Below are 14,300 nucleotides of genomic sequence, written 5' to 3'. Positions count from 1 at the left end.
TGCTTAATAGAAATGCATCCTCATCTCTCTTCTCTATTCCAAGAAAGTATCTTTGAAGACTGACACAGAAAAAAAAAAAAAAATGACACTCCTCCTATCTTGTTGAAGCTTTCCTATGTTCTCTTACTCTCTCGTGAAAAGATACAGCTTGTTGCAACTTTTCCTTCTTTTTCCATTTGCGTATTCTACAGTTTTTCCACTTTCTAGTCTGAGTTCATTTCATGAGCTGGCCTGAACAAACGCAGCAGCCCCCTGCACCTCTTGAATTGCTCTTCTGCTAATAGTGTTCCTAACATAACAGAGAACCCAACAAATACTACCTTTCTGTGCTTTCACCGTTTTTAGTCTTTGGTTTGACCTTACTTTGTCACAAACCCATTTGTTACTCATGACTAAAGCCTCTGCTGTCTAACAAGTGTCTGGCTGAAAACAATTTCCTTCAGGCACTTACAACGTCTCTCTTAGATGAATGCTTTGGTGGTAAACAAAACTGATCTCATACCAAGGCCACTCCTCCCAGGTAATATTTAGCAGGGTGTAATAGTGTAACACAATGGAAAGCACAACAATGACAGCAGCATAGCAAAGCCCTAATCTGCAGCAAGTGAGGAAAAGCTCAAATGCAACAGCTGTAAACACAGAAACACCAGAAAGAATCTGCTTACCCTTAAAGGGCCTGAGGTACAATCTCAATCACCAACAAGACACCCTTACCCCCACTGCCAGCCTTTAAATGAGGTGTGGGAAGGGGTGGATCCTGGCGCCAGCCCTTCTGATCACTCAGGTCCATTGCATACAGCTGAACTCCCCTGGGTTGGCCCTGCCTTCCCACCAGGTGCTCCATCAGTGCTTCAGGCTGTGACTCAGCATTTCTGCTACACAGAGTCACTAGCATCCTGTACCATTAGCCGTATTCTTAGTTGAAAGTTGCCTTTAATCTCCAAAGTTACTGTGAACAATATGAGACTGAAAAAAACTTGTTTCTCAAAGAAGTAACTATGAGTAGAAAATAACAAGTTACTGAAAAAAGCTTCTTCTGTTTCATTTATATATTCCTCATTCCTGCCTTATAACACTTACATCTAGGATGTGTTTAGGCTTTAGTCCAATACATCAAAGGCCTCTATTTCTTCAGCAACCTCTTCAAAGACCTCCAGAAAACTATGACCTGGGGCATTACAAATCTGTCGTATTCAGGAGATGCTGTTTTATATAATCAGCTCTCTTGTGTCCGTACCTGCAGAAAATTCATTCCGCTTCCCATCCTGGACTTTAATCTTTCTCTATTTCTCTGCCCATTGAGCATTTCAGAAGTATTTCTCAGTAACTCATTTTAAAAAAATACACACAAAAAGCTGCCAAGAGCTTATGCATTTTGAGGTCATAGATTCTTTGGCTGCTCTGATGAGATGATTTTAGGAGAGTTAAGTTATTAAATATGTTCCTAGCAGCTAAGATGCTATCAAAATATCAGCAAAGTGAAATTAATTCTAAATTTTGGAATACATACATATAAGATAATGTTCTCACTCTATCCATAGGGACATATCTCTGATGAGTAGGTTATGCTTTTCTATATATGTACATTTCTTATCCTATTAAAGGAAATGGAGGCCTACCTCTAGTGGGTTTAATTAATTAGTATTTAACTCAAGAAATTCCCCTGCTATTTGCCATCAAAGCATTGCAGAAATGTTTTTCAGATCTTGTTAGATGATGTAAAATTGTCTGACAACAAGAACTACTTTTGAACAGATTAATCTAAATACATGTATCCAAGTAGAAAAAAGCCAAACAAGGTACCCTAGATTTTCAAAGTTAACTTTCATTTTAGATAGTTTCTTGAAGAAAAAGGAGAACCTCAGGTGCTGCATCAAGCCTTTTTACAAACACTGATTTTGAAACACCAGAAAACTGTGTTGGTTTTTTTTCCTGCTCTGCTCTGTGGTAATGCTATGATTTTTAGCCTGATAGTGCCTGTTAAAATGAAATTATACAGACTTAGAATTATCTCTTCTAACAGAAGGAGACAAGGCAGAACGTATCAGAGCCAACAGGAATGCATACATTTTAAGGATTTTGTTGTTTTACAGATCATCATATTCTCATAATACAAGAGAGATTACGGAAATGCGGCATAGTCTTATTTTGTCTGACATGGTAAAGAAAGAAAGATTTAAAGGATTAGTCTTGATGACTTAGCTCTTCCTTTGCAGTGTATTGTGATATAATAAGAAATAATGCAGTGCATATCCTGAATATAAAAGAGAGCCTCTGGTCAGAATCTCGTTAATGCCAGAAATGATTTAAAGCTAGCTAGCAGTCCCAGTTTTCTGTCCCAGAAATGACAACACAGGATGCGACACGTCTTATTCTAATACTACATAAGAGCATATCATGCATACAATTAAGATATCATTCAAGAAAACTAATTTCTTTGTATTCACTTTTCTTCACTGAGGACAGTACCAGAAAGCAGGATTAGGTTTTAGGTGAAGCTTCTGCTTTGACAAGAAATGGAACTACCTTCCTCCTTTTCCACGTTCTTTTCTTTTTGAGAGGAATAGGCTAAAGACACAAAGTGGTAGAACTGTTTTTCACTCAAACAAGCTAAGAACCCAATTTACACATTCATTAGACATAAAGCTTCACTCACTGTGCTAACAAATCACCATAATGAAGTCTTTACACACCCACACACATTTATACACATGCTGTTGCTCAGCTTGCACCTGCAGTGCTGGTGAATGGACGTGTAATTGCATATTTACATTGTTGAAAGAACAGCTAGCTACAAGGCAAGGTTTATATAGCTACAGTAAGTAAAGCTTCTTTTTTTTTTGCAATCATTGACAACTTTTTGGAAGTTGCTTTATGGCATAAATCAAACTGTGCTGTTACACAACTCTGGAAGACCTTTCCAAGAAGCCTGTAACAACTCCATTAGGGTTGGCATTTAGTCATGAATGCACTGGGCAGCTGGTCCTGGGCTTCTGTCTCTTATGGAATCAGAGATATGGGAGCTAACAGCTCCTGATAAGCTGACAGCAAAGGGAAGTGCTAGAGAGCAGACGTTCAAAAACAGTCTTAGAGATAAAGGAATTTGTTTAGAAGGGGTAAAAAACTGCTACTAGAAGATTTTCCTGAATATAATAGCATATGCTAAAATCTTCAAAATTTGTCATCTTTGTGTTGCAAATAGCAATACTGCATTTTTTGCTTAGAGCTTTTCAGTCAGATATTACACTAACAGGGTACCACAAATCAGTAATCCCATTCTCAGGGGGGCTGACATCATAGCACAGGTGGTCCAAACTTTAAAATCATGACTTTCATTGTGAAATTTTTAATTAGGCCCTCTCAAAATCAACATCTCATTCCCTCATTTTGATGTAACATACACCTGTGCAAAAAACCCATCTCACTGATAACCTGGATGTTTTGTATCGTCCTGAAATAGCACTGAGATTCCTGTATAGGTATTCCACCCATACAGCAAACCTGATGACTGACCCAGTGCTCCAGCTTTTATCTTGTCATTTGGATAGCTTTCAGGAGGTATGACTTCAAAGCACTGACTTCAAAATAGTGTGTGTGGAGTGGTTTTAAGTAGCTGCTTCATTTCATTATTCTTCTGCTCAGAACTCACTCTGCCTTCCGAGATGTGAAGAAGGCTTCATCTATTCCACTGCCATCTAAGTATATTTGAGGTGGCAAGTGTGTTATTTAGGATTATTTCTCATGACAGATGGGTTATTTACAGCAATTGTTTCCCAAAGATATACATATAATCATTTTCATAAAGTGGCAGCAGCTCTGGAATCACAAATATTACAGTGCATTTGTTTAGCCTTACTCATTATCGTGCAAATCAACAAATTCAAAGTGGCATTTGTATACATATATGTGTGTGTATTTATATATATAACAAAACAGCCAATGTTTGAAGTGGCAAATAACCCATCCTGATGATGTGACTAAGCCTCATGGGATGGACAATTTCACTGCTATTGCATGTGGAATTCTTATTCTGTAAACAGCAGAATTTCAGTCCTTCTGGGAATACTGCAGCTACTTCAAGCACACATACAGTTTGCAGTTTGTTAGTCCATTATATACACTTTGTTTACTAAACAACAAGAGATTTGATGAAATGATCAGGGGACAGAAGTAGAATTTTTCAGCTATTCATAATTTTGTGGCTGATTTAACCATTCCCTAGAATTGTAATGCAGAACAAGTAATTGCACATGTTAATGGCAATTACAATAACTAACAGGCATACTTGAGTGGTTTGCATATGCACTCATGGGATTTCTGTGCATACAAATGATTTGTATATTTCAGCATTTAATTTCACACATTTTCTTCACTGTATGTATAAGAACTCCCTTCATACATACTTGCCACGACCATGTAATTTTTGTGCAATATTTTATACTGAATTTTCAAAACCTTTAAGTGCACAATCACGTAGCTCCAACCAAGTTATTGTATTTGTATTTGACTGTTTAAACAGGTTGGGGAATAGGGCTTTTATTTAATCAAAGACTGATTCTTAATGTATTTGATTAGTTTAGAGTTGTCACATTCACTAGAAATATAGAAAATTTAGAAAGTGAATGTTGAAAAATCCCATTATCTGTCGTTGTGGTCCTTCTTGAGAAACTACCTGTGGAAGATCCTATGCAGTCAATAGCATAGAGGTCAGAATTTGACCACATTGCTTTTTCTCCCTCAAGGTTTTTTTTTACCCTTGAGGGAGAAAAAGCAATGTGGTCAAATTCTGACCTCTGTGCTACTGACTGCGCTTGTTTGTTTGTTTAATTATCATTATTTTTAACTATTTCAATTTTCCTTTGTTAGTTTTATTTTGTTATTGTTTTTAAGCGTTGGTAAGTCAAACTACTGGACTATTACTCCATATCCCTGTTCTTTACACTCTGTTTCCAGTTTCCAAGCAGTCACTTTGCTTACTCTTTGCCACGATGGCTTTCAGCATGGCTAACTCTCTGGATCTGAATGGTTAAAAAAGGTTATCCTACAATGATTCAAACAGGGAGTGTTTCCCTGGAGCTGCATATCCCTAGGGTGTGATCACCTTCATAGCGCAGAAGAAAACGACAAATTTTTCTCATGCCCATTTACAAAGGGCTACATTTTAATTTGAGTATCACTCAGCTTGTCCAAAAGAACCACAAACTCAGGAGCTGTCATCAGGGATATCTACTTTCAGTTTTGGTTTCTTCACGTTTAAGACGTGTCAGTTCCTTTCCAGAATAAATCAGGTAGTTCTTCCAAGAGATCACAGCTGACATGAATGTTTTATAGGGCAAGGAAATCTTGCCAAACATGTATTTTTTTTCTTTATGCTTTTACTTTTGGAAAATTCTGATGAGATTAGCCTTGAAATATCCACACAACCCAGTTTACCATGAAATTGCAAAAATGATTATTTCAGTTTACAAAGCATCACAAGTTAATTATAACATTGTCTGTCGTAATGTGGTCCTACACACACAGCCTTGTATGTGTACAGCCTTGCCAAAGTATCCCCTAAGTTCATAGAACCAATGGGTAATCCGGAAAGTTTCAGTTGTATCATTTGTATTGTCTGGCAGTTTTATAATGCAGATAGACTTTCTTCAGGGAGTAGAATGACTCACTGCAGAAGAGACTGAGCTAATGACAGTTCAAGAGTTCTAATGATGCCTTTTGTGTACAAACAAAGAAAAAATCCATTATATTCTGCTCTCATTTTATTAATTAGACATTCATTACCCAGTGCACTATCAATTAAGTCTCTTTGCAGAAATTATCAGTATGCTCCCATTCCTTTTATTGATAAAAAATATACTGGTCTTGGATTAAATGTCTGAATTGTTAGAGCAGGTTTAGAGGATAGGACATGGTTAACTTCATTACAGTATGACCCAAGACACTGATGACATAGTTATAGCAAGCTCTGCTGGACAGACAGCTACACACAGAGTGCATTCCTGAATGGCCCAGTCCAAACTCATACTGGTTATGAGCCAACCTAAAATCCAAATCCAGGATTATCTCAGTATACATACATATCAGAACGCCCCATGTTGGACTGTGACGAAGAGAAGCATATCATAAGCCATGGTTATTCAAATGACAATTTCTTATTTGAATATTTTTAGGAAGACAAAATATTGAAATTCCCACAAACAAGGTACTGAATTGTCATTCAAATGGTTCCATCTATTCTTATTTTGGCTAATTTCTCCTAAAACTTATGGTGGTCTTTCTCATTTAATAGAATTAAGCAACATCTGTACAAAGCAAAGTTTGAATAAACAAGCATATGTTTTGCACATGTGCCAATAAACTTAATTAAGAGTTGCACTCAAAGAGGGAGTTGGCATAAGGAACTGGACAAGAACTGAGCCACGCCATTTGTCTTTGGCTGTTAAACTGATATCAATTTTGAAGAAATAATCTTGCAAGTGCACATTGATGATGGTGTCAGGAAAACTGTAATTCCATCAAGGAGAATATGCAGATAGTATGTAAGAAGATGCAAATGTATTACTCATCAGAAATATTTGCTCAGCTATATTGGCTTTCATTGCATCCAACTAAAGCAGTAAGGGATGTATGAACAAATTAAGGTCACTCTGTTATCTTAATTAGCAACTGCTAATTTGTATTGCTTTCTCAGCCAGTCAAAAAAACCTAGTTTTGTCTTAAGTTCCCCCGATGATCCTTCTGCAGACTTTCAGATGGTATTTTATTTAACTGATGCTGGCTTGAAATGTGAACAGGTTTTGCCTTTCTCAATCCAGTTAAAAATGAGAATTAAAGAGAAAGATCTCTTTTTTATATTCACACTTTGAATTTCACGCGTGGCATGAAACAGCACTGAAGCTATTAGGTCATTTTTAGCTCTACCTACTATGAGCTGTTTTAAAGGGGAGAAAAAAATACTCAAATGTATGTAAAGATAAAAGCCATATATGAAACACAGCATTTTTGAATGTGTGCCAGCATCTGCATCAATGGCATTCATGAGCCAACTTCACTGTAAAACAATCACACAGAGCCCAGATTCACAGCCTGAACGATTTCAGTAAAAACTGCTGGAGTTACTGTGGGCACTTATTTAATCTCCACTGTAGTACTGAAAGGTGGCAATCATACAGCCCAGCCATGGTGCTTCATTTTGGCCTTAGTTTTTACCGATCACAACAGTAATGGGTGGCTTTAAAGTCAAATGGGGAAAAGTTGTAAGGAAAAGCCATTTTGATATATGCAGTATTACTGGTACCAAACATACTTGGCTACCTGTGATTACTAGTGGGCGAGGTTTTTCAGCTGGAGGAAAGGGCTCTCATCTGTGGAATCAAGACAGTTAACTCGAGCTGAAGAACTGGCATATTCTCTTTTCTTATCTTTCCCTCTCTCCCACATACACCCCCATTATCTTTAAAATCTGTTTTAACTGCTTATTCTGGGCAGGGGAGGAGAAGAGAAGCAAGGTAGCTTCTTGTCAGAGTAATTGTCTTTTACAGTGTTTGAAGCAAGAAGATAGTTCTGTGCAACATCATAGGAAAACAATCTCAATTTGCTGTTGAAGATCCATCCTTGGTCATACAAATATGTACATGAAACAAAACTGAATGGGGTGCATGAAAATGACAATGAAAAAAGCCTGTTGCTTTTATAGAAGGTTATTGATTCTTAGATCACAGTCCTGAGTATCCTGCCCATGCCTGAGTTTGTATGAATTGCAGTTCTTGCTGCAGTTTTTGTGGAGATCTGGGATAATAGGAAGTCCTCCTACATCTCATAATTGTTAGTAGCACAAGTACCTGAGCAGTGGGCAAATCCAAATGGAATGACAGTTATCTAGCTGCTTATTTTCTTCCCATAGAGGCAAATGCTTACCTAATGCAGGGGTAAAGGGAAATCTCTAAGTATTTCAACCAGTTACATGCCTTTTTCTATTATATTTATGTTTCTGTTTATTTTAAAGGGATTTGGGTTGTCTACTACTTCACAAGCTTTGGTATATAAGAGGAACATTGAATTCAGATTTTGGAAGCCACTCCAGCACAGAGTCCTCTGAAGCTCAACAGGAGATGGTCTAAGAAATAACCACTGCATGTCAGTATTCTCCTGTAAGGACTGCTTGTAATCCAACCTATTGATTTTTTTTTTTTTAATTATGCTTTCATAGACTTTCATAGACTATGCTTTCATAGTGAGTATATGGGTTGTACATATTTTATATATGCTGACTTTTTAAGCAAAAAGTATTTTTGCTTCAAGAAGCTCAAATAATATTTTGATTGGTCTTCTTATTTTTTACAAGCTCTGGATTGACTTAGTGCTCTGATGATGTCCTCTTGAAATATTTTCTCTATCTAAGTTGCACATCTGTGAAACAATAAATTGAAATGTACAGGTACTCTAATGAAAACAAAATGAATCCATATTTGAGATGTCACCAACTGGGATTTTTATTATATACACTGCTATGCAAGTGATAATGTAAAAATATTTTCACTATGCTCTGCACTGCATGATTTTGGACATAAAGATCTTCAATCTGCAGATGTAGCAGAAAGGTGCTAAAACAGATTTATTGGTTAAAAACTACTGTTCACTCTATTTTTCTAATATAAGAACAGCTGTGTTTTCATGAACAGAAGTCACATGTTGCTGAAGGCAAAGCTGAAAAGGTTTTTTTAGTTCCCATTGATGAAAAGTTAGACTTCCATCTATTCCTTGTATGTACTCCAGGCCATTCTAATGGTTCTTTCTAGTAAGTCTGAAGGCTAGAAGATCAGTTGTCATGGGAACTGGCAACAGATGACTCAAGAAAACAAAACTAAATGTTGGCTTGATGTCAACAGCTAATCTAGTGCCCTGCCAACTGAAATCACACTTAACATGAGCCATGCCTAACAAGCAGTGATTTGAACAGAGTTGCAGCCAAAGATAGAGCTTCTTACCCTTTGAACAGAAGAATATTTAAAAAAATTGAAACTAATGAGGGGACACAACTGGTCTGGGAACAGTGAAAGTTAAAAAAAAAAGTTATTATTGTTGTGTTAGAACCTTTAGCAGCTATAAATCAGAGTATCTTTGACAACAAAATCATGATATCAAATTAATTACATTTCAAGATATGTGTTAGCAGTTTCAGAATCTGTAAGATTGATTTGCACTGGGACATAGTCCAAAAATAGTTTCAAATTGTGATTTTAGCACATAATCTAGAAAATCCAATTATTATGCTGTAAGTTATTTTGCAAAGAAACATGCTTAAACAAACCATTTTTAACCCTCAAATTTAAATGAATACTGTTTTTTTCTAAAAAAATCATATCTAGCTACTTCTGTTTTTTAGCAGTAGACTTTAAGGCCTGAGGACCGACATTAAGGGCTGTAATTTAAACAATATGTAAGAAATTTCTTTTACAGTGATGGAAAATACAATTTCAGTTAAGAACAATCCTTGAAAAATTTGTTCCTCTTAGTAAACGTTAAATTAGACCATATGGAATTGTAATTAAAAACAAAAGTCTAAAGATAACTGTTTACATAAATGTAGACTATGAAAATCCATACAGTTTCACTTAAGAAAATAAAGTGGATTAATTAAACTTTATTAAAGTCTATGTGGACACTCATGTCCAGAATTAAACTGAGGTCAGTTTAATTTAGCTTTGTTCTTTTCTAAAGTATGTTAACATAAATTGAATTAAGACTGCTTTAATTCTGAGAATATTAATGCAAATTTAGTGTTGTTTAATTAAGCTACTTCAAGCACCCAACATTAGATAATTTGGATTAGTTTTTGTAAGCACTGTCATGTACACAAACCATTGGATGCATTTAAAGGACAAATTTTAGGCTGAAATATCTTTGTGTACAGTACTATACCAGACTAGTTATTTAAGTAAATGTACAGTGATTGACTTTTGGGATTTCCCATATCTATTATTGCTGCATTCTCTGATTAAGTAGTGATACTTCATATTCCAGACTCCCTGCTTTTGGAACACTGTCTAACTTTACCACAATAAACCAAATACAAATCTATGTTTCAAGTCCACACTCAAATGAAATGTAAGTCACCTAACCCTCCACAAAAATGAATAAGTAAATAAGCACCTGTGTTTGTGAAAGACTATATACATCTGTTTAAGGGAGTGAAAATGTGTATCCGTCTCAGTCTGCATATGAAGGATTATATACAGTCTATTCTCTATGACATCCTTCTATGGAAGCTGAAGTTGAGGAGCAGACAAGAAGAGCAAAGAGAAATAGGCTTTTGTTGTAGCAGTGCAATGCTTGGGTTAGTATGTGCATCTGAGACATTGCAGACGCACTGTGGACTGCTTCTGAAAAAGTAATTTGTGGCTGCCCTATCATGAAGCAAAGAGGGAGTTGTGCTAGAATATCATGTCTTCTGAGATTGTGCAATTTATGATCTTTATTCAAGACTATGCCTAAAGGCACAATTTAGCCCATATTTGTAGTAGGCAATTCAAAGAAAAATAGATGCAAGTGTAGTGCATAGTTCTGGCTTTTCTTCCATCACATCTGAATTATGCATTACTAAGAGCAAAGAACGTTACAAACACTATCTCACATTTATCTATTTGCATTATCCTCCACATAGAATGTTCTGTAAAGAACGTAGTTGATAAGCACAATTTAGATTTATGTGTTCTTTTTAAAATCTTTTTTATCTTTCCACCTTTTTGTTTTCATGAAGTGTTTCACTAAGTTAATATTGGTCTGCATTTTTTAGCGAGATCATGACTTTTTAATGAATTTGGGTCGTATTCGTCTGTAGGTTGTGTATAGGCTGAGCTGACCTTGGTGCTGATTACTGGAGTGGCCTCTGGTATGCTCTAAAAAATCACCGGTACTCCTGTACTAATTGATAGAGATAGATGCACGCTGATGAGGATAGATATAATGTCAATACATCTCAGCCTTACTAAGATTAATGTAGTGCCTGTCTCAAACTCTTACAGCTATTTTTGTGGGGAGCTGATCAAGAGAGACACAGAACAATAGCATGAGTCATTATTGAACAAGAATTCACCAATTCATAACACTGTGTATGTACATCCATAAAAACAGTAGCCAGTTTTAGTCATCAGAGTAATGAAAATATGCTTTCTGTGTCGTGGGTCATGCAACATACATTATAATAATAATCAGCTGCTTAGTGATTTATTCTGTATCTGAAGGACAGAAGTCCATGTTTTCAGAATTGACTGTAAACAAAACACATACTTTCACATAATGTGCAGATTGCCATCTCATTAATTATTCTATTGAAAATCACCAGAATTTCTATGATAGTGAAACATAAAAGTAATGCTTATACAGTGTGGGAAGAAACAGGAAAAAGAATAGCAGACCTGTGGAAAATATTTTTACTACTATATATTCACTGTTGGGTAAATTAGGACTCTGGAGTCTTGACTGCTGGGAATAGGGAGCACCTGTCTCTTCCTGTCTTCCCAACATGAGGTACCTAATCTTCTCTTTCCTTTCACACTCACAGGGTAAAAAAAAGAGTAGCTACATTCAACCACATATTCAAGATATAAATATATACAGAAAGCATATGTAATTTCTCAGTCTTTTCTCTCTTTCCCTTTCACTGCCATTTCTGGGCTTGGACAAGATTTTACACAATCCAGTTGCATAACAATCTTTCAGCGAACCATTAAATTGCTTACACGTGCAACAAATTTTTATGACACGTGATAAAAAAAAAACACAAACCAACCAACAAAACAAAAGGCCTTCTTAAGAAAACAAAAGGAAGTTAATGGAACATTTTAAAAGTCAAAATATCCTGATCAAGAGACATGGGGATAGTGGTATATAAATTTTGTAATCTTTTGAAAATACTGCTTAGGATGTTTTGAAAAACCATCCAGGAATATACTGGAACATCTGGTCTATTTTTTTACTAACTCCAGTGTTATTTTCAAATCAGGCAAGGTAACAAATGTCAACAGAAGTAATAAAAAAGTACCCAGAGCATGTCAAGGTATTGGAACAAAAAAAGCTTTAAAATCAGAATTTCTGATTTAAAGAGCAATTGCTTTAGATCACTGATTGCAAAGAAGGACAGAAGGAATTCCCATCTCAAAATTGAATACAAATACCATTTCTAAGTGTTTCAGAAATACTGAATAAATAATAGTTCTAATTTCATTAAAACCTGTTTAACAGGCATTCCTCAAATGCAATTTTTTTCTTCCATGTGTTCTGAAGTATCTACAGATTCTATCTGAAAAGTTCTAAAATTAGCACTTAGTGTTCTGATATACAGTGAAAATTTCAATCTTTTTTTTCTTTGCCTAAAAAGCAGGAATCAGAAGCAAATCTTGGATTTTCAAGAAGTAACCTAGCAAATTTGTCCCCACCTACTCCTTCCTCAATGGGGAAACAATATCTTAAGTGAAGTTTGGTATGCCAAGTTTGTGCTAAATCCTGCTGCAGTCATTACCTGGTAAATTTGACAATTTGATGTCTTTGTAATTGAAAGACTTTTAAACAAAGGGTAAAGTTTAACTGCAGAAGATGGAGTGTTGCCAAACATCAGTAAAAGGGCTCACTATTTGGTGTCAGCAAAGAATACCTTGTATTCTAGCTATAATCTAGAAGATCTACAATCTGATTATAAACAAATCAGTCTTCAGTCTTCTTAAGCACACTCCTGGCTCGTGGTCAACCTGCTGTCCACAAGGACACCTAGGTCAGCCTCAGATTCTTAAAGAGTTATTTTAAAAAGGCACAAATTCACTTTAGAGATTATTTACTCTTGCAGCGTAAATTGCTAGAGGTTCTTCACATACGGAAGTGTAAAAATGAGTCTCATGCAAAACGGCAAAGTTAAAGCCCAAGTTTTGCAAAAGAGAAGTTCTAAATCTGATGTTAAGCCTTCTAAGCTTTTTGGTAATTTTGCCCATTAAAAAGCCTATAAAACACCAACTTTTTTCCAGCATGTTGATTCATTTGTTAGCACCGTCCTGCCCCAAAAATTTCAACTCACATTGATCTCTGCAGTTTGCCTCAGAAGCCCTCCAGCACCGCACGTGATCATGACACAACTCCTCCACTGGTTAACAACCATTTCTTGTGACCAAAAGAGTAAGGATTCATACACACTTCCAGAACAGAGAAGGTCTTAGTTTTAGTTTTCAGCAAAAGATTTAAGAAGCTTTTGCTAGATTTTCAAACTTGTGTGCTTAAATTTCAGGTATTTGGATGTGGATGTGGATTTAAAATGTGGATTTCAAAGAAGCATAGAATGTTTGCACGTAAGGCATTTCACTGACAGATGAATCCTATAAGCTTTGCTAAGATTACGTATTACATTTAAACATATGTTTAAGAACTTTGCTGGGTCAGAAACTTTAGTTTAACTTAATATTTGTTACTTAAATTTGAAAATTTATGTCTTTAGTTGTCAGAGCTTTTTCCACATCTTCAGCAAATGAAAAGGTTGAAGCTGTATACAAAATGGTAAAACAGTCTTTAAAAAAAAAAAAATTAAATTGCAAGGCTATTTCCCTTCTTCTACTGTAAGTTTTCTCTACCCAGCTATCCAGTATTTTGATCACAGCCTTATTTATCCACCCAACTTTATATTCAGGAATCATACAGGGAAAGGCTAGTCTTGCCAGCAACGAGGTGAAGAGACTTGGAAGACAACTCAACGTCCTTCTTTCCCTTATGATACAGCACAGAAAAATCATTAGACTTGCAGCACATGCCTGAGAAATTATAACAGGGAGTACTTACTGAATAACAATGAGATTAATGGCCAGATACTGATTGATAGTCAGAATAATGCTCACTAGCATATTTCTACTAAATAAGGGGGGAAAAAATGGGAGTTTTTTTCATCTTGTCATTGCAATTCCTTCTCTAAGATATTTAATCTTACATTACAGATTTAGCTACATAAAAATCATCAGGAAACACAGACTTATCTACAAGTAGACATCCCCTATTTCTATGCAGGATGGAGAGAATTAGAATTAATACTTCTGAAATACAAAAATTATGCTAAGAAAATTTAAAGAAATCCTTATACAGAACATGTATGCATATTTATTGTATATACATATGCAAAAATGTTGACCTAAGTTATGCATTTGATAGTAATCACAAGATTCGCAGTGATGTTAACAACACTTTGTTCAACTTTTTCCTTAAAATATCTCTTAGACAATAAGGGGCTGTCCATTGATGTCTCTGTTTTACATGTATTCGTTTAATTA

The sequence above is a fragment of the Lagopus leucura genome, unplaced genomic scaffold (assembly GCF_019238085.1).
Source record: "Lagopus leucura isolate 7727_CA_CO unplaced genomic scaffold, USGS_WTPT01 Super-Scaffold_100045, whole genome shotgun sequence".
Taxonomy (NCBI): Eukaryota; Metazoa; Chordata; class Aves; order Galliformes; family Phasianidae; genus Lagopus; species Lagopus leucura.
This window is presented reverse-complemented; position numbering follows the sequence as displayed.